At 37.8% G+C, this 21,739-nt stretch overlaps 1 long non-coding RNA gene across 1 annotated transcript in view; it reads right to left on the bottom strand.

Annotated features, from left to right (window-relative positions):
* Window positions 1-13,191: 13,191 nt before the first annotated feature.
* LOC144304131 (uncharacterized) overlaps window positions 13,192-21,739 on the bottom strand; it is a 138,936-nt gene continuing 130,388 nt past the window's right edge. The window contains exon 5 of the long non-coding RNA XR_013371096.1: window positions 13,192-13,410. This is a non-coding gene — a long non-coding RNA (uncharacterized LOC144304131). The remainder of the gene's footprint in view (window positions 13,411-21,739) is intronic.

Raw genomic sequence — 21,739 nt, 5'->3', positions numbered from 1 at the left:
CCAGCCACCCCTGTTTTTTCTTTTGGATGCTGCATATAAGCAAGAGAGATTTTAAATAACCAAAACACTAATATTGAGACTTTTATTAATAAAGAAACCACCAACTTTGGTAAAGCCTTTGCTTTCAGTGGCTTGACAGGGGTTCTGAGATACAATGATGCTGTAGGATCGTGGCCCAATATGTGTGATTAAGATAATTCTTTTTAAAAAGCTTGCAAGAAGTCTTGGACATATTGCAGCATAATGTGTTAAGCCAGCTGTGTGCCTTTTCATTTTGAAGTGTTTGAAGAAGGAAGAATCTTTAGAGCATAAAATAGGTTCTGGAAAGTTATAAGTTATAGCTGTCATTAAAGCAACTTTAGGGTTGAAGATAATTGAATTTAAAATTCATCCATTCATTTAAAATGCTTCAATTACAATGTTTGCTATATCTTCTTACTTTTGCCATTAAGGAAAACCTAGAGTAAAAGCAAGCAGATCAGAGTAGCCAACTTGTCTCCTACCACTTGCCTAAGGGGTAGAAGTCCTTGACTGGATTTTCCATCTCTTTTCAGGCAATTATTTTCTTGCTGTAACTTTCTCAGATAGTCAATGAGCTGGATATTCTGGGCCAATGATAATGCTCCTTCTCTCTCAGCTGATTCTTTGGCAATCTTGTGCCCCAGAAAGTTCAACTCAGCTTTGGCTTCTCTTCAGTGAATTTCTCCACACTGTTAAATATATATCTTCCAAAGATAATTGAGATTTTTAGAAGGCTTTGGAAAGATCTGGAATGGCTTTTTTTCTGTTAAATTCTGATATTATTTTGATTTCAGGTAGCAACTAAGGAAAGAATATTTTCCTTATTCTCTACATATTGGAACAATGTCAGCATAAAATGATAAAAGGTGTCGAATGGCCTTCCTCCTCGTTCTGAACCCACACTGGTTTCAACTGTCTAATGAAGATAGGGCATGTTTGTGGAATGGCAAGTAGACCAAGGTGATTTGAACAGAATTGGGTGGTAAGAAGAGCTAGATAGATAAATGTTAACCAGTGGATTGGATACAAATCCTGGGTATCCATCTATTTGGACACACCAGTTTTTGAGGAATAATATTTAAAGACTATCATAGGCCTCGGAATGATGCCATTTGTCTGTGTGTTGGCCTTAACTTTGAATGTAGTATCCTAAATCAGTGACATGGGGTGGACCTCCAACCTGAAGACCCCTTGCCCCTCCATTTTAGGACCTCAACTAGACCAGTTTCAGTGGGATCCTTGGCTTATTTTCCCTGAATCTTACCATGACTGCCACTTATTTAATTTTAAAGAGGAAAATAGGAATGAAGGGAGAGGGTGTATCATGTAATTCTTCAGGTGGGCTTATTAAACAAAACTAACAAGACAAAGCAGATAAACAATAAAAACAAAAAAAACAAATAAACCCACCTAGTCTTGGAAGAGTACATTTCAGATAAATAGTTATCCTCAATGTCTTCATTACTTCTACCAGGTACTTTCCCATATGGCCTAGAAAGGGCCTTGATAGAGATGAGCATCTAGTGCTTTCTCTGCCAGTCAGAGGGCCCAGTCAGTGCAACATCATAATTTTCACTGTTTTTAATTGGGTGAAGTAACAACAAAGCCTTATAACCTTTTATATCCTTACTGCAAGTGCATCTGGGATCCAGAGAAAGGACAGCTCAATACCACAGAAGGAGTGAGGTACCAAAAGGTTCTAATTGAAATGCAAGGGAAGTGAAAGGGAAGGCGTAGTTTATTCTGAAAAGGTTGAGGGGTGCATGCGGGAAAAGTATTTCCCCATCCTTTGCCCTCCTATCTTTTCTTCACTATCTGAAACAATGTCTTCAGCAGTGGTGACACTTGAATAATGTTTGTCAAATCATAAGGGTGTCAGGAACAAGGGAACAAGAAAGAAAAATGTGTCAGCAGATAAAGAATGGAAAGGTATCTCTGAGAGATGTTGCATTGGCATTGAACTCTTTTCAATTTCCAAAAGGCTGAGGTTTGGGCATAAACGTAGCCAGGTGCTCCAGATGGACCAAGAGTGAACCACAAAGAACCTTTATTCTTTTAGCTCAAGGTTTCAGGTAGCTTTTCTAACAGGCTCCTCAATCTACCTATAGTCTTTCATGGTCTTCTGACCTAGGAAGGGGTAAGGGGGGGAGCTTGTCAAAGTCAGATTACTCTATTTAACTGAAAGTGTTTTAAGCCTTTGTTCTTTACATTAAAAAACTCTAACCCTGACAACACCATGAGCAACAGTATCCTCAGCCATGATATAGTTATGAGTACTTTCTTCTTGAATTTGGAGAGAATGGGGACAAAGCCTTGAGATTTTCTGATGGTTAGATGGTTTCCCAAAAGTCCACATGCCTTCTGTTTATTTAAATCTCTGTGGAATCTGGTAACCATTAATTCTTACCTACCCTACACTAAGAGCCTACTAACTGTAACCTCTGTCTTCTCTGGCTCTTATACTAATTCTCTGCAAAATGTAGCAGAAATACTTTTAAAAAATTGATGTGATAATGTCATTTCCCTTGCTTATAACTTTCAATGCCTTATTATTGCTTTTAGGATAAATAACAGAACTCTTACCATGACTTAGAAGATCCCATCTAATCTCTCTAGCCTCACCTTGTATTCTCTGTGTCTTTTCTGCATACTGGTTGTTGTCTTTCTGCTGGAATGCCTACTCTCTCCCTCTCTCTCTCCCCACGTCCCTCATTTGCTATGATGGGAGAAACAAAGGACAAGGTGAAGCTAACCAGACAAACATAACTTGCCCATGAATGTCTTCCTTGATGCCACCACCCATCTTAAATAGGTCACCTTCCTTTGCGTTGTGTGGCTTCTAAGAACCATGCTCTTTCTTTTGGAATTCTGTACAGTTGAAAATTATGCATTCATGTGATATTCCACCAGACTATAAACTCTATGAGGACAAGGTCTTGTTTTTCCCAGGCCCTATGTTGTATATTGGTTTGTTATGATTTCAAGTCCACTTGTTTGTGACTTAAGTGGAGTTGTTTTGATCTAAAGGTGAATGTGTTTATGTTGAAAAAGCTGTGTCAGGGTATTGTCGTTGGTTGTTGATGAGCACTCAGTAACTCAACTGTTGTCAGGTGCCTCTGGGAACTTATTAGTAAGAACATATGGAAGAGGGGGTATGATGTGAGAGTCACTTAACTTTAAATGCCAAGAATTTGTGGAGACTAGGCACAAGGGTGCCTAGTCCAGGCAAGGTTACCCTTTGCTGATCTAAAATAACTCCAGAGACCTCCAGGCAGGAGCTCCTGCTGTTGCAAGGAGGCTCTTTGCTGTCAGTGGTGAAAACCATGCAGCGTCATGATAAGAGATCATCTTGCCTGCCAACACCAGAGCCTTCATACCCTTAGCAACGTGCTCTAGCAATAAGGGGCTTTGGCTTTGTGCTGGCTGCAGGACATCATCTCTTGGTTGGCCAAGCCTATTCTCCCAAAAATCAACTTGTAGGAAGGTACACGTCACCTAAATTTGGACTTTGTCTCTTTCATCTCCCCCTCATTTGGAAAAATAGTGTAATTAATCTATCATTGGTTTGGAATATGTTATTTCTTTATTAGCTTATTAAGAAACATTATCCTGTATGCTATTGGCTAATGAAATATTATTGTTGTAAATTATAATTCCTGCAGTGAACCTGTTAATTAAGTATCGATTGGCAAAGACAATCTCAGTATCTAAGCATAACTTGCTCTGAAAATGATGCCTTAGCTTAATTATTTGTTGAATGAGTAGGACAGCCCAATATATACAGACAGAAGATCTCTGAAGAAAATTGTTTTCTTGGAATTTTAAAATTGCTATGTTAGGGGAGTAGATGATTATTTTTTCCCTTTTAAATTTTTTTATATTTTCCAGGTAGTGCTTTACCAGCACTAAAAAACGTGAGAACTAAGAGAAGCACATTAGATTTAATGACTTACTGCTCTTTTTTCTAATGACCTTTAATAGAAGAGTTTCAGTAGGGTAATGAAAACAAAAATTGCCAGCAAAGAAGTAGGGGATAAAGAAACAGCAATGAATATAAATTACACTTTACAAGTTGTAGGTAAAAATAAAGGGGAAAGAGAAAACAGCTGACTGAGAAAGTAGCAGGATCAACAGTAGATTATTTAGCTGCATGAAATTTTTTAGCTAGTAGATACCAGGAAAAGCCTATAGGCTTAAGGAGAAGAAGGTGGTAGAAAGAGATTATAGAGATTTGTGTGAGGTTTTTGTCTCAGAGAAGAGGGAAGAGAAAAGATACGTGACATGTAGTATGTACTCAATAAATAATAATGTAATAAACAAGTCAGCAGGATGAGGTGCTTGGGAGAATTCAGGTCTCATCTCAGGGGTCCTAAGCACCTAAGAGTCAGGCACTTGTCCCCATGCAGGAATATGGAACCACTGATACTGGAGATTTTGATCTCAAGAAACTGGAATTTTATGTGAGATCCCTTCATTTTAAAATTTTGATGACTGATTTAAACGGAAATCAAAGAAAAACACTAATATTTAATCAAGTGGCAACCACTTAAAAACTTATATTTTAGTGTCTGTTTTTCATAGTTACTGGCATGGCATTTAACACCTTTACTGAGATAAGATTCACAAGTACAGTTCACCCATTTAAAATGCGTGATTCACTAATGACCTTTAATAGAAGAGTTTCAGTAGAGTAATGAAAACATGAGCAAATTTTAGTAACTTTTTAGTTGTTTTTAGTAAATTCACAGGCATGCAACCATTACTGCAGGCAGTTTTAACACATTCTCATCATTAAAAAAGAAATCTTAGACTCTTTAGTTATCACTCCTCTATCTGCCCACTTCCTCACCCCTAGGCAATCTGTCGCTATAGACTGGCCTATTCTGGACATTTCATTTGAGTGGAATTGTATATTACGTGGCCTTTTGGGACCGGCTTCTTTCATTTGGAGGTGGTATATTTTTTTAAGTAAAGAAGTAGAAATATGAAGAATTTATAAGGCTTTTAATCTCAGTGAAAGGCAAAGCCAGGTTGTCCTAATACTAAAGTGAGTAGGGAAGAGAATGTTGAGGTTTGAAAAATATCCTTTGGAAATGAAGGAAAGGCAAAGCCAGAAAAAAGTCCTGAAGATATTCTGCAGCTGCACGTATGGACACCTCAAGGACCAATCTGTATGAAAACTGATTTTGATCATCTGCCCCAGGGCCAAGAGGTCGCTGGCATGCATAAGCGTGGCTGTATCAGTAGTTTGCACAGCTGAGGTCTGACCAGATTGTGCCTGTGGTCTGCTTGCTGCTGAAAGATGTAAGGATCACCCTGGGTTGCACAGCTGTTCTTCAGGATGTGATCCTTGGTTCTATTACTAGCATTGCTCAGAATAATCATAGAAAAGAGAGAGAGAGAGAGAGAGAGAGAGAGAGAGAATAATCTAAGGCCCTGGGTGCCTAGCCCCAAGACTTCTAGGGTTATCTGTTTATAATAAAGACAATCATTCAAAGAAGAAATTCTCCTCTGCAAAGAAGTGGAGCGTTTTCAGGCAGCTGAGCCTATCATTTCTCAGGGAACTAGCAGGTCTAATTTCAAGGGCTTGGCACTCATTGGGGAAAAAAAATTATTCCTCAACAGCCTACCAGGGAACATGACTCTGGAATTTTCAGTAAAACCACAAAAGCAAAGAAGCCTGTTTAAAATATGGGGCATGAGTTGGACACATAGCTAATAAAGATTGCGAGACTCCTGGGGGCTTCCAACAGTATAGCACACCATGACTTTCTAGTGAGAATATAATTAGGTCTGATGATGGTCGCTTCATCAGTGTTGAGGCTGTGCTTGGACCCAGGGTTGACCTTGGATGGGCAGAGGACCCGCCTCTGTGATGGGGTAACACCAGCAATACCTGCCTCATCACGGAAGCGGCCCCACTCTAGCTCTCCAAAATTACACCTAGGCAGAGACTCGTGAAACACATGAGTGAAACTGTATCAGTTAGGATTCGATGGGCAAAATAAGAGTGTCGATGTGCATATTCTGCTAGGTGTGGGTTTGGAGCCTGCTTCTCCCTCTGCCTGTGTCTGTCTCTCTCATGAATAAATAAATAAAATCTTTAAAAAAAAGGGGGGGGGGAGGTATAGTCCAGGGAATAGCAATAGTTTTAAAGCTGACATGGCTTAAATTGCATTTGGTCCCTTCTCTACTCCCTATTATTTGAAGAAACAGTGCCAAATAGCAAATCAAAATTTTGTGCAATGATTTGCTTTCATAACAGGTATATCTTTTTTATGGAAGCATATTTACTATACAATGTTATATTAGTTTCAGGTGTACAACATAGTGATTCAACAATTGTTACATTACTCAGTGCTTACAATGATACATGTAATAACCATCTGTCACCATGTTACTACACTATTATTGACTGTATTCTTTTTTAAAAAGATTTTATTTATTTATTCATGAGACACAGAGAGAGAGAGGCGGAGATATAGGCAGAGGGAGAAGCAGGCTCCATGCAGGCAGCCTGATGTGGGACTCGATTCCAAGACTCCAGGATCATGCCCTGAGCCGAAGGCAGACGCTCAACAACTGAGGCACCCAGGCATCCCTACTGTTGATTATATTCATAGTCATATTCATATACTTTTCATCTCTGTGACTTATTTATTTAATAATTGGAACTTTGTACCTCTGAATCCCCTTCAGCTATTTTGCCCATCCCCCCAGCTCCCTTCAAGCAACCACCAGTTTGTTGTCCAACAGGTATACTTTTTTAACCCCCTGAATGGACTGATAAACAGGAGGTAGGGACATACATCTCTAGCTCTGGGTATTTTAGAAAATTTTAAATATATTCATTTCATAGTAAATAATTGGATTATCCCAGAGGGCTATACAAGTGGACTCTTCCATGAACACTGCTTGCTGATGCATTCTTATTAGAATTATATCAATAAGGAAGGTGTACTGTCATTGTCAAACATGAGCTGAATCATACAGAAGTCCGTCTGGGGGATCCCTGGGTGGCTCAGCGGTTTAGCGCCTGCCTTCGGCCCAGGGTGTGATCCTGGAGTCCCGGGATCAGGTCCCGCATCGGGCTCCCTGCGTGGAGCCTGCTTCTCCCTCTGCCTGTGTCTCTGCCTCTGTGTGTGTGTGTGTGTGTGTGTGTGTGTGTGTGTGATGAATAAATGAGTAAAATCTTAAAAAAAAAAAAAAAGTCCATCTGAATCATAAACAAAGGTCTATGGAATTTGACACATAGGCCCAGATGTTGAAGAGTGTGTGGGATATGAGAGTCTTCCAGGAAAATATTTAAAAACCAAGTTCTTGCCCTCAAAGAAGGCTTTTCAAAGTACATGGGATTTGTTCCTGTTTCTATGAAGCAGTTATTTCATCTCCTCTTAGGAAACTAATTACATATCCACTCAGTAGACTGCATTTCTTTTTCTTTCTTTCTTTCTTTCTTTCTTTCTTTCTTTCTTTCTTTCTTTCTTTCTTTCTTTCTTTCTTCTTTCTTTCTTTCTTTCTTCTTCTTTCTTTCTTTCTTTCTTTCTTTCTTTCTTTCTTTCTTTCTTTCTTTCTTTCTTTCTTTCTCTTTCTTTCTTCTTTCTTTCTTTCTTCTTTCTTTCTTCTTTCTTTCTTTCTTTCTTTCTTTCTTTCTTTCTTTCTTTCTTTTTTTCTTTCTTTCTCTTTTTCTTTCCTCTTTTTAGAAGACACGGTGTGTGGGGGAAAGAGAGAGAGAGAGAGGGAGAGAGAGATGGGGGAAGGGCAGAGGGAGTGGGAGAGAATCTTAAGGCTCCATGCCCAGCACAGGGCCTGGTGCAGAGCTCCATCTCACAACCCTGAGATCATGACCTGAGCTGAAATCATGAATTGGATGCTTAACTGACTGAGCCACCCAGATGCTCCTGGACTGAAAGTATTTAAAGCCAAATCCAGCTGCCCTTCTTTTCTGTTTTTTTTTTTTTTTTCATTTCTTACAGCCATGGGATTCTCTCCTTTCTCTGTAACAGGAGGTGTAAGTGACAATTACAATTGCTTAGGTCCTGTTATCAATAAGATTGTAAATCCTTTTTAGAGTAGGCTCTATTGTGTTTTATGCATAATAGATAGTCAAATAATTGTTGGATGCTTCAGGAAAGGAAAGCAGAGGAAGGAACAGTTAATTCCAGGTGTTGAATGAAAGGAATGTCATTTGTAAATGTATCTGAGATGGTCCTATATGGATATATATATATATATATATAAGTTTTAAAAATATTTTATTCATTTGAGAAAGAAACAGAGATGGCACAAGTCAGGGGGAGGGGCAGGGGGAGAAGCAGACTCCCCACTGAACAAGGAGCCCAACCCAGGGTTCCATCCCAGGACCCCAAGATCATGACCTGAGCTGAAGGCAGATTCTTAGCCAACTGAGCCACCCAGCACCCCTAAAAGAAACTTTCTTAAGCTAGAGCAAACTCACAGTGAGCCTTTGGCATGGAGAAGATTCAAATATGTTCTGTCAAGGGTTCCACCAACACTAAATGCCAATATCATCTTTTCTCTGTTGACCCAGCTGAACAGGAGTTGTATTTGGGAAGGGGAGGGACATGTGATCCACTTACAGCTAATTCATTTTCTTGCAGTTGTTTTGAAGTGACAGAGCAATGGTTTTTAAATTTTTAATTTTAGCTGTAGAAACTAATTTTCTTTTTGCAAACAGATTCTTACTCATCATTCCTGTATGCAGACTAAAACAAGTGAAAGTACAGGTACCCAAGTTTTAATCAGTGGGAACCTGAGCCCCTCCACTGAGTCCTCTCCCCAGATCTTTGAATCTGTCAGCTGACCAGCAAACTCAGTGCAACAGTTTGAAGACCATTGACAACCTGACTCGGCCTGGTGAAAATCCATGGAAAATGTGCTTGTGAAGCAAAATGGACCCAGGAAAATCCCGCTTGGGCTCTTCACGGTCTGTGGCTGTTTATTTTCTGCTGCCCCTACCCCATCCCCCACCCCTGGGGGAATGGGGAACTTTGCTGCACTAAGGATTGCACCACTGGGGACTCGGCCTTTCCCCTTTCACTTCTCCACTGGGAGCCCTTCAGCCCAATATCTGTTTCATCTACTTCTGAGAGCACAAAGCGGGGGAGGAGGCTCTCCTTTGTAATTAAGAATTTGAGTTCTGGAAGGGGAGGAGGGCGGGGGTGGGGTGGGGTGAATGGGTGATGGGCACTGGAGGGGGCACTTGACAGGATGAGCACTGGGTGTTATTCTGTATGTTGGTAAATTGAACACCAATAAAAAATAAATTTATTAAAAAAAAAAAAAGAATTTGGGTTCTAGAGTCTGACTGCCAAGGTTCAAAGCCAGGCTCCAGGACTTGCTAGGTGCAAGAACTAGGCAGTCACTTATTCCCATTTTGTCCCCAACTTCCTCACTGGTGATATATGGACAGTGATAGCATTTGCTTCACAGGGTTGCTGTAAGGGTTAAACAAGATAGTGGCTGTCAGTCCCTTAGACCAGTGCCAGACACAGTTAACGTATGGTAAATACAAGATGCCATTAGGAACACAGTCTGTTTGCTTGCCTGATACAGAACAACTAGCTCAAATGGCTCGCTCCCTTCGCTGTTTATTTATGCCACAATCACAATGAGATATTCAATTTACACAGTGAGATTTTGTCACCCACTAGACCCCAAGACCTAACTTTTACTACCTACCTGTTTGTACTCACTAATTTTTTTCTTATATTTTTCCTTAAGCTCTTCTTTCTGGCTTACCTCTTAACTCAGGCAAATGAATCCTGAAACCACATCTCAAAGGATGGAAACTGCCCTGACAAGACCACCCAGACCCTTTGAGATACCCCCCTCTTCCTCCTCCTCTCAAAGGCCTGCCACAGATGGACTGTGGAATGATCCCACCCCCCATGACTGGCAATTGCCTTTATTTCATTGTAATATTAAAATCTCCACCCAAGGAGAAGCCTCAGCCTCATTTATATGACATACAATGTATGTATAGACATGTTTTCTTGAGGCACATGTGCAATTTTATGTCTGCATTTTCACAGGATGACAAGGCTTCCCTATATAAAATATTCATCCTCATCCTAAACAGGTCACCCATTCACCCTTTCTCAGGAGTCATGGCTTTGGAAGCCATCCCTGTGACCTTATTTGCTATGAAGTTTTCTTTGTGTGATGGTGCAGTTTCTGTGACTCACCAAGTGACTCAAATTGGTTCAGTTACAATTTCTCTTACTTTTATGTATGAAAGCTTTAGGGACAGAAAGTATGTATGTTCCAAAGACATTGGTTTAATCTTCCCACAGATAATAGTTGTAAACAAAAGACAAGAGATTCTGTCTAAAGATCCATGTAACAGATTCCTTTAGAAGAAAATCACATCTCTCTCTCTTTCCACTGGGGAAGAAGTTGACTCTTTTTGCTTGGATTCCCCAATGACATTTTTATTTTAATAAAGATCACAGAGTCTCATCTTTCAGCTGTCATCAGTCTTATAAAAAATTTCACTATTGCTAATGGTGCTATATTCACTACATAAAAGGAAGTTATTCACTTCTTAGTACTTCTTTTCTTGTGTGAGGACTCTTTCCTAAGACCAAGCTGACTTTTCTGCTATCTTAATACTGATTCCCTCTAGAATTGGAACCTGAAATAAGGATTTAGTGATCAATAGTTTGTTGAGAAGTGCAGGGAAGTAGGAAAGGTGGCCCAAAGTGATGAATTATTAAGCCATCTATCATAGTGGTCAATTGGAGATTAATTCTCCAAAGAAACTCTGAGATATTAAAACACATACCATAGAATTATCTCACCTAGGGACTCAAGGAGGTGGGGACCTTAGATGCCAACTCCCATCAATCACTGATTTTAGAACTGCTGGGGTGGGGGCAGGGCTAAATCCAGCCAGTTTATTCTGCAATGGTATGGTCTCAGGGATGGGAAGATGCTGATATTGTCTGCTATACCTGCATTAGGATATTGGAAAGAATGCATTCAAAGCAAACAGCTTTGGGTTCTGAGATTAGTGCAACTGATTAAAAGAAGAATGATTTGGGGTAAGTTAACAAAGAAATACCAACATTTCCCTACCTTCAGTGTTGTTGAGACTATTAGAATTGATATTGTTAGAATTATTAGAATTGTATTATTAATAGCATGTATTGTGGTAAAGTAACATAGAAATACTAACATTTCCCTACCTTCAGTATTGCTGAGATTATTAGAAAACAGACATAGCCATTTATATATACAGTACCATTAAATTTTTTTAAAACAATATTTCTGAAACCTAAATATTTATACCAATCATTTGGAAATTTTGTTAGAAGACAGATTCTGACTCCACATACCTGGGTGGGGAATGAGGTTCTGTGTTTCTAACAGGCTTCGAGGTGATATTGATGCTGTTGGTCCATGGACCATACTTTACACAGCAAGATTTTAAACTATTCTAAAAGTCATCTTTAATCACAATATATAATAAGTCATAAGACATTTTCCCTGGATCTGCTGAGTTTAATCATAGTTTAAAAAAAAGTTTGAACACATCCATAAGAGCCTTTTATGTTAGCCTTATATGGAAAATGACCAGCTGTGTTAATCACTGCTAATAAACTTAACTGCCTGGGGTTCCCAGAGCAGAGTTACACAAGAGACAAAGTGCAGAGTGAAAAATATATAGAATAGATAAGGATTTTGGCATTATGGGAAACCTAAGAAAAGACAAAAGCTGCATCATTATTAGAGAATAAGGAAAAAGATGAGATCCCAAAACATATTTCTATTTTTTTTCCAAAACATATTTCTAAGCAATTCATGACACATGGCACTATTACAAAATTAATGTGATGTGCTTTGAGATGTCCCCTATGTGCAATACATTATGAAGGGTAGAAATGTAAAAGCATGTATGTGGTGTTTACAGTTTGTTGAGGAGAACAGATCCATAAATGAAGAGACTAAGCAGTAAAAATGTGAATAAATAATTCTCCTTAGTGGGAGAGCTTTACTAAGCATAGGGAGATTATTTTGGTCTGGAATACCTGGGGAAAATACTGTTGGAAGGGGGAATTTCAGCTGAGTTTTTAGAAGACAGGTAAATCTTGCCCTGAATACTGTAGAAATGTATAGGAAAATGGTCATAACTTTAGAGAAATGATTTTTATAAAATGTGCTTCAAAAAGGGTACTGTTTAGGAGCATGTGCTGTTAGTAACAGGGCTTGGTTAAGAACAGTGACACACAATGCACTTATCAAGTCTCAGTTGAGGGAGATAGAGATTTAAAAAAAAAAAAAGCAGGAGGCCAATAGTATTATAGTCATTAAAATTATGAAATGTGGAGTCAGACCTGGGTTCACACAGATATCAACCAGAACTAGCTGTGGGACTTAAACACCATTCACCTTAAATCTCTAGTTTCTTATGCGTAAAATGATGATTTCGAGATTTCTAAAAAGGAATGAAGTGATGATTAGAAAATTCATGAAAGGAGGGGCACCTGGGTGGCTTAGTCAGTTAAGCACCAGACTTTGGATTTTCAGCTCTGGTCATGATCTCAGGGACCGAGCCCTGTGTTGGGCTCCTTGCTCAGTGAGAAGTGTGCTTAAGATTCCCCCTCTCCCACCCCCACATGTGTGTTCTCCCTCTCTCTAAAATAAGTGAATATATCTTCAAAAAAATTCATAAAAGGAAATTTATTGTATATTTCTTAGTATAGGTCCAGTACATAGTAAGTATTTGATAGATAGAAAGCATTAACATATTCAAAACAGAAAAGAAAAAGGCCTGCAAAGAGAGAGAGAGAGAATGAAACAAACCTCAATATGGTCACAGCAATGCTTCTGACCAGAAAATTCCAAGAGGTGAAGGGAATCACAATGACTGGAGCTCTAAGATATCCAGAAGTGTGTGTGCATATAGAAGTATCTATATCTAGAGCTGTATCTAGTAGCATACATCTAGAAGTGTATGTATAACTATATAGTTTCTGTTCATGCTGTCAATGATACACACATACACCGAGTAAATTTTAGCCCTTCCATAAAAGAGAAAGGTGGTTGGTTATTTTGATGCGCTTCCCAAATTCCCCCTCAGGAATAAAGAAGCTATCGCCCCACTACTGGGAGTGCTTCTAGCTGAAGAGAGCCACCTTACCCAAAGTTATCTCCCTCCTTTCGGTGGTCCATATCCAGTGACTGCAAGCATAGAAGTGGAAAGGTTCAGCCTTCTATTAAGTTGTGAACAGCTCTGAAGGGTTGCTTCATCCTCAGAAATCTCCATGGAGTCAATTGAAGCTTCACCCAAACTGCGTCACATCCCCGTTTCTCCTTCTGCCCAGTCTTATAGACTTCTCTTCCCTTCGGCATTTATTGAACCTCCTGCATGATAATTTCCACCTTAGAGTCTGTTTTCTAGAGAATCCAACCTGTGATAGGTGGTGTTGCTGGTGTTAGGTGGAAGACAGCTATTGGCATAAGGTGGTAGTTCAGGTGTTAAAATGATCACAGGCGATGAAGTTGGATGCTATACTAGTAAAAGACAATATACTAGCTGGTACTGGTTTCTGCCACTGGCAAAATAGGGAAATACTAAGTATAAAGATAGGGGAATTGAGTGCCTTTTCTAACTCAGTTGAGGCTTTGGAAAAAAGATAAGCCAGAGGTGAAAAGAGGAGGTTCTCCTTAATAGCATGTAAATAAGCTCTCATCATGAACAGCTGAAAATATTAAGGACCAGGAGCGAATGTAAGAGTAGTTGAACATCAAAGGAGGTTAACCTTTCAAACTAAACAGATCTGCTATGCCAAGGTTATATATAACATGTGGGATGGGGACACCTGGGTTGATTGTTGATTGCTCCTCTTCCTTTGCAAAATTTCGAATCTCCAGATTTCCAGGAATCCTACAGAAATAGTTTGCTCCTTCCTATTAAGGATTAGCACTCCTTTTCTACTTGAAGGCAATGCAGAAGCCTTTCCCATGCAAGACAACATGTGCCTGCCTCAGGATCTGGTCTCACCACCTATTTTGTCACTGTATCTTTAAGTTGCAGCACACATAACCAGAGGTATACTGGGCATGATAAGGAAGAAAAGGGATTATACCCCAAAGGAGATACAGGACCAAGCTGTCTTTTATAAACACTAACTGGAATATTATAGATGGTTTCTGAGGGTTCTGGATCAAAGGATCAGAAAATATTGTTTGAAAAGAGAGCTTATTAATTTGAGAAACTCTTCTAGGATACATGGTTTAAAAATTTGGCAAGGACATCAAGAGATGGTGTAAGCATCTCCTACTGTGGCTCTTAAATCCATGAATAAAGTAATAGCTCATACTAAGTGGGAATAGAAATACCAGAATTTCAATAGCAGATGGTAGAAGAGGAAAATAAAAGGCTCAGAGAAGTACACATTCTAAAGTGGGTGCACCTGGTGTGTATATAAGACCGATAAATCACTGAACTCTACCTCTGAAACTAATACACTATATATTAATTAATTTAATTTAAATTAAAAAATTAAGTGAGTGCAATATGAAGGCTGGAAAACCCACCAGACATCTGTGTTCCAGAGTGTACACCGTTTACTGAAGCAGTAAGGATCTCCTTTGTAAGAGAGCCTCTAGCATCAGTAAGAAGTTGACTGTTGCCACTTCTTAGTGGGTCAGGGCTGACAGTAGGATATGCTATTACAGAACTGGGCTCATTGATAGTAGGAGCTGACTATAGAAAATAGTGTCTCTCAGGAAAATAATAATAGAAGGGTAACCAACAGGGCTGCTGCTCAATCTATGTAATCAAAAGAAGTCAAGGATGGAAGATTGTAAGATTGACAGCAGTTGCTCTAACATATAGTCATGATTCATTGTCCAGTTTCCAAATATGAACCATTTTTGAGGCCCGGAACCCAGAGATAAAAGGCCAGGTACCAAGCACTCTGCAATAGTATGGCAGATGCATACAGGGTTGATTCCTCCCAGTCTTTCTCCAGGGTAGTTTACATAAATAAGTGTACACCATAGAAAGAGGCCTATAGGACAGGGTCTGAATTAACACTGATGCCCAGAGATCTGCAGCAAGCACTGAGACTCTATTAGAATGGAAGGATAAGGGGAACAGGTAATAAGTGGAGTCAGGGATAAACCAACATTTTAAACTGAAGATTTATGTCTTCCTTATACTCAGGAAAGTCCTGTTTTCTTTCTTCCATTTCCCATTTCCTTGGTTGGTGGGCCTAATCTGGATTCAGCTTTGAATTCTTCTCATATTTTATGTCTTTACAATATAAAATATTTCTTCAGCTTTGCATTTGAATATTTTTATAAGCTTATTTTTGCCTTTATCTTTAAAACCAACTTTGTTGAAGCTTCATATACATAGAATAAATGCATCGATTTTAAATGCATATACAAATAATTGTATAGTTTGATGGGTTTTGACACACTTATACATCTGTATAACTATCACTCAACCAAGGTATGGAACATTTCCATTACTCCAAAAAAAGTTCCTTAATGCCTCTTTGTCATCAATACCCTACTCCCTTATACCAGATACAAGTAACTATTGATCTCTTCTGTCACTATAGATCAGTTTTCCTCTTCTAAGATGTGATTTAGGGAATCATACGGTACATATTTTTGAGTCTCTGGCTTCTTTCACTCAGCATGTTTTTGAGATCTACAATGTGTTTATCAATAGTTTGCTGACTTTTATTATCAAATAGACTTCTAGAGTATAGACTAGAGTATATAGAGTATAGAATAGAGACTTCTAGATATACCATGATCTGTTTAACCCTTCATTTGTTAATTTATGTTATTTCTAGTTGTAGGCTATTATGAACAAAGCTGCTATGAATATTCATGTACAAGCGCCTTTGTGTGAATGTATGTTTTCATTGTGTGTGTATGATGTATTCATTGTATAAACTTAGTAGACTTGATGGGTCAAATGACAAATATATTTATTTTTTATTGAAGTATAGGTGATATACATACAATATTATATTAGTTTCAGGTGTATAACATAGTAATGCAACATTTATATACATTATAAAATGATTGCTACAGTGAGTCTAGTTACCATCCATCACCATACAAAGTTATTACTATATTATCGACCATGTTCCCAATCCCCATGACTGTTTATTTTATAACTGGGACTTTGTACCTCTTAATCCCCTTTACCCATTTTGCCCATCCTCACCCTTTCCCCTCTACCTACCACAGTTAGTTCTTTTTGTTTATGAGTCTGTTTCTGCTTGTTTTGTTAAGTAGATTCTACATACACAGGATTTGTTTTTCTCTATCTGACTTAATTAGCATAATATCCTCTAAAACCCATGCATGTTTCACAAATGGCAAAACATCATTATTTTTTAATGGTTGAGTAATATTTTATTTGTATACCATATACCATACCTTTACCAACTCATCTGTTGTTGGATGCTTACGTTGCTTCCATATCTTGGCTGTTGTAAATAAGGCTGCAATGGACATGGGGGATGTGTTTATCTTTCTAAATTTATGTTTTTGTTTTCTTTAGATAAATACCCTAAAGTAGTATTACACTGAATTGTATAGTAGTTTTTAAAAAATTTTTAGGAATTCCCATACTGTTTCCCATAGCTGCTGCACCAGTTTACATTCCCACTAGTAGTGCACAGGGTTCTCCATCCTTCCAGCACTTGTCATTTCTTGTCTTTTTGATACTAGTGATTCTTACAGGTTTGAGGAGATACCTCACTGTGGTTTTGACTTGCATTTCCTTGACAATTCGTGATGTTAAGCATCATTTCATGTGTCTGTTTGTTATCTATATGTCTTCTATGGAAAAATGTCTATTCAGGTATTCTGCCCATTTTTAATTAGATTATTGGGGGGTGTTGAATTGTATAAGATATATATATATATATATAATTTTATTTATTTATTCATGAGCGATACAAAGTAAGAGGCAGAGACATAGGCAGAGGGAGAAGCAGGGACCCAATGTGGGACTCCATCCTATAACCCCGGGAGCATGCCCTGAGCTGAAGGCAGATGCTGAACCACTGAGCCACCCTGGTATCCCTTCTGTATATATTTTGGATATTCCTTATTGGATATATCATTAGCAAATATCTTCTCCCATTCAGTAGATTGGCTTTTCATTTTGTTGAGGTTTCCTTTACTGTGCAAATGCTTTTTATTTTGGTGTAATCCCACTAGTTTATTTTTTGCTTTTGTTTCCCTTCCCTCGGGAGACATATCTAACAAAGTGCTACTAAGGCTGATGTCAAAGAGATTACCACCTAAGTTTTCTTTTAGGAGTTTTATGGCTTTAGGTCTCACATTTAGATCTTTAATCCATTTTGAATTTATTTTTGTTTATAGTGTGAGAAAGTGGTCGGGTTTCATTGTTTTGCATGTAGCTGTCCAGTTTTCCAGAACCATTTATTTAAAAGACTATCTTTTCCCCAGTGTATGTTCTTGCTTCGTTTGTCATAGATTAATTGACCGTACAAGCATGGGTTTATTTCTGGGCTCTCTATTTTGTTCCACTGATCTATGTGTCTATTTTTGTGCCAGTACTGTGCTGTTTTGATTACTACAGTTTGCAGCCTAGTTTGAAATCTGAGATTGTGATACCTCTGGGTCTATTCTTCCTTCTCAAGATTGCTTTGGTGATTCAGGGTCTTCTGTGGTTCCATCCAAATTATTTTTCCTAGTTCTATGAAAATACCATTGGTATTTTGATAGAGATTGAATTAAATCTGTAGATTGCTTTGGGTAGCATGGATATTCAACAATACTAATTCTTTTAATCCATAAACATGAAATATCTTTCCATTTGTTTGTGTCATCTTCAATTTCTCTCATCCAGGTCATAGTTTTTAGAGTACAGGTGTTTTACCTCTTTGGTTAATTCCTAGGTATTTTGTTCTTTATGGTACAATTGTAAATAGAATTGTTTTCCTAAAAATTTCTCTTTCTGCTAATTCACTGTTAGTGTATAGAAATGCAACTGATTTCTGTATGTTAATTTAGTATTCTGCAATCAGTTCTAATAGTTTTTTGGTGGCATATATATTTATTTTTAATATATAGTAAAATGTCATCTGTAAATATAGTTTTACTTACTCTTTTGCCAGTTTGGATGCCTTCTATTTCTTTATCATATAATGGTACTAGCTAGAACTTCCAGCACTATGCTGAATAAAAGTGGTGAGAGTGGATATTCTGGTCTTGTTCCTAATCTTAGTGGAAAAAGATTCCAGTTTTTCACCATTGAGTATGATGCTGGCTGTGGGTGACCTTTATTATGTTGAGAGATGTTTCCTCGTAAGCCCACTTTGCTGAGAGTTTATATTGTGAATGGATGTTGGGTTTTTTTCAAATTCTTTTCTGCATTTGCTGAGATGATCATTATGGGCTTTTATCCTTTCTCTTACTGATGTGGTTTATCATGACTGATTTGTGAATATCAATCATACTTGCATCCCTGCAATAAATTATACTTAATTGTGATTTTTGAAATGTATTATTGAATTCCATTTGCTAATATCTTATTGAAGAATTTTGCATCTATGCTAATCAGAAATGTTGGTCTATAGTTTTCTGGTTTTGTAGTGTCCTTGTCAGGTTTTGGTGTCAGAGTGATACTGGCTTCATAAAAAAAATTGAGAGTTTTTCTTCCTTTTCTGTTTTTTGGAATAGTTTGAGAAGAATACGTATTAGCTCTTTTTAAATGTTTGGTAGAATTCACCTCCAAAGTCATCTGGTCCTGGACTTTCATTTGTCATATTTTTTGATTACTGATTCAGTTTTGTTATCAGTAATCATTCTATTCCCTTTTTCTATTTCTTTCTGATTCGATTTTGGAAGATTATACATTTCTAGGAATTTATTCATTTCTTCTAGGTTGTCTAAATTGTTGATAGGGCAGCCCAGGTGGCTCAGCAGTTTAGCGCCTGCCTTCAGCCCAGGGCCTGATCCTGGAGACCCAGGATCGAGTCTCATGTCAGGCTCCCTACATGGAGCCTGCTTCTCCTTCTGCCTGTGTCTCTGCCTCTGTGTGTGTGTGTCTCTCATTAATAAATAAATAAAATCATAAATAAATAAATAAATAAATAATTGTTGATATATAATTGTTTGTAGTAGTCTTTCATACTCCTATGTATTTCTGTGGTGTCAGTTTCAATGGCTCCTCTTTCATTTCTGTTTTTATGTATTTGGGTCCTCTTTTTTCCTTGATGAGTCTGGCTAGAAGTTTACCAATTTTGCTTGTCTTTTCAAAGAACGAACTCCTAGGTTTTTTTTTTTTTAATTTAAATTCAATTAATTAACATAAAATGTATTATTAGTTTCAGAGGTAGAGTTCAGTGATTCAACATTCTTCTATAACACCCAGTGCTCATTACAACCCATGCCCTCCTTAATGTCCGTCACCCAGTTACTGTATCCCCTTAAGCACTCCCCCACACCAAACCTCAGTTTGCTTATTACAATTAAGAGTCTCTTATGGTATGTCTCCCTCTCTGGTTTCATCTTGTTTTGTTTTCCCCTACCTTCCCCTATGCTCCTCTATTTTGTTTCTTAAATTCCACATATGAGTGAAATCATTTAATTGAGTTATTTTGCTTATAATGATACCCTCTAGTTCCATCCATGTCATTGAAAATGGCAAGATTTAATTTTTTGATGGCTGAGTAGTATTCCATTGTGTATATATACCACATGTGATATACCACATCATCTTTATCCATTCATCTGTTGATGGACATCTCAGCTCTTTCCATAGTTTAGCTATTATGGACATTGCTGTTATAAACAGAGGGGAGCAGGTGCCCCTTCAGATAACTACATTTGTATCTTTTGGGGTAAATACCTAGTGGTGCAATTGCTGGGTCATAGGGTAGCTCTAGTTTCAACTTTTTGAGGAGCTTCTGTACTGTTTTCCAGAGTGGCTGTACCAGCTTGCATTCCCATCAATGGTGAGAAGGTTTCCCTTTCTCTCCATTCTCACCAACATCTTTTGTTTCATGAGTTGTTAATTTTAGCCATTCTGACTGGTGTGAGGTGGTGTCTCATGATTTTGATTTGTATTTTCCTGATGCCAAATGATATAGAGCTTTTTTAAATGTGTCTGTTAGCCAATTGTATATCATCTTTGGAGAAATGTCTGTTCATGTCTTCCGCCCATTTCTTGACTAGATTTTTTGCTTCTTGCGTGTTGAGTTTGATAAGTTCTTTATAGATTTTGGATGCTAACCCTTTATCTGATAAGACATTTACGAGTATCTTCTCCATTCTGTCAGTTGTCTTTTGGTTTTGTCAACTGTTTCCTTTGCTGTGCAGAAGCTGTTTATCTTGATGAAGCCCCAATAGTTCATTTTTGCTTTTGTTTACCTTGCCTTTGGAGATACGTCTAGCAAGAAGTTGCTGTGGTTGAGATCACAGAGGTTTCTGCTTGTGTTCTCCTGTGAATTTAGATGGATTCCTATCTCACATTTAGGTCTTTCATTCATTTTGAGTCTATTTTTCTGTATGGTGTAAGAAAATGGTCATTTCATTCTTCTATGTATGTTCGTTTCATTCATTCTACATACCAATTTTCCCGAGACTATTTGTTGAAGAAAATTTTTTCCATTGGATATTCTTTCCTGCTTTGTCAAAGACTAGTTGACCATAGAATTAAGGGGCTATTTCTTGGACTCTCTCTTCTGTTCCATTAATCTATGTGTCTTGTTTTTTGTGCCAGTACCACACTGTCTTGATGACTCCAGCTTTGTAATTGAGCTTGAGGTCTAACATTGTGATGCCACCAGCTTTGGTTTTCTTTTTCAACAATCCTTTGACTATTTGGGGTCTTTTCTGGTCCCATAAAAATTTTAGGATTATTTGTCCCATCTCTGTGAAAAATGTTGTTGGTATTTTGATAGGGATTGCATTGAATGTCTAGATTGCTCAAGGTAGCATAGACATTTTCAAAATATTTTTTCTTCCTATCCATGTGCATGGAATATTTTTCTATTTATTTGTGCCTTCTTCAGTTTCTTTCATAAAGGTTCTGTAGCTTTTAGAGTACAGATCCTTTAACTCTTTGGTTAGGTTTATTCCTAAATATCTTATGGGTTTGGTGCAATTGTAAATGGGATCAATTCTTTAATTTCTCTTTCTTCTGTCTCAGTGCATCAGTATCCTGGTGATAATTTTAGCACCCATGTTCATCAGTGATATTGGTCTCTAATTCTCCATCTTGGTGGGGTCTTTGTCTGGTTTTTGGGATGGAGGTAATGCTGGTTTCACAGAAGTTTGGAAGTTTTCCTTCCATTTTTATTCTTTGAAACAGCTTCAGAAGAATAGTTATTAATTCTTCATTAAATGGACCAACTCTTAGTTTCATTGATCTTTTCTATTGTTGGTGGGGGTGGGTTGTTTTTGTTTGTTTGTTTGTTTGTTTTTTGTGGGTTTTTTTTTTGTCTCCATTTCATATTTTTCCACCTCAATCTTTATTATTATTTTCTTCCTTCTACTAACTTTGAGCTTTCTTTTTTCTCTATTTCTTTACATGTAAGTTTAGATTATTTATATAAGATTTTTCTTGTTTCTTGAGGTAGTATCACTATAATCTTGCCTCTTAGAACTGCTTTTGATGAGTCCCATAGATTTTGGAATATTGTGTTTCCATGTACATCTGTCTCTATGCATTTTTTAAGTTTTT

Source organism: Canis aureus, chromosome 33 (assembly GCF_053574225.1).
Source record: "Canis aureus isolate CA01 chromosome 33, VMU_Caureus_v.1.0, whole genome shotgun sequence".
NCBI lineage: Eukaryota > Metazoa > Chordata > Mammalia > Carnivora > Canidae > Canis > Canis aureus.
Note: the sequence above shows the minus strand (reverse complement) of the source record. Positions and strands in the feature narration are given on the sequence as shown.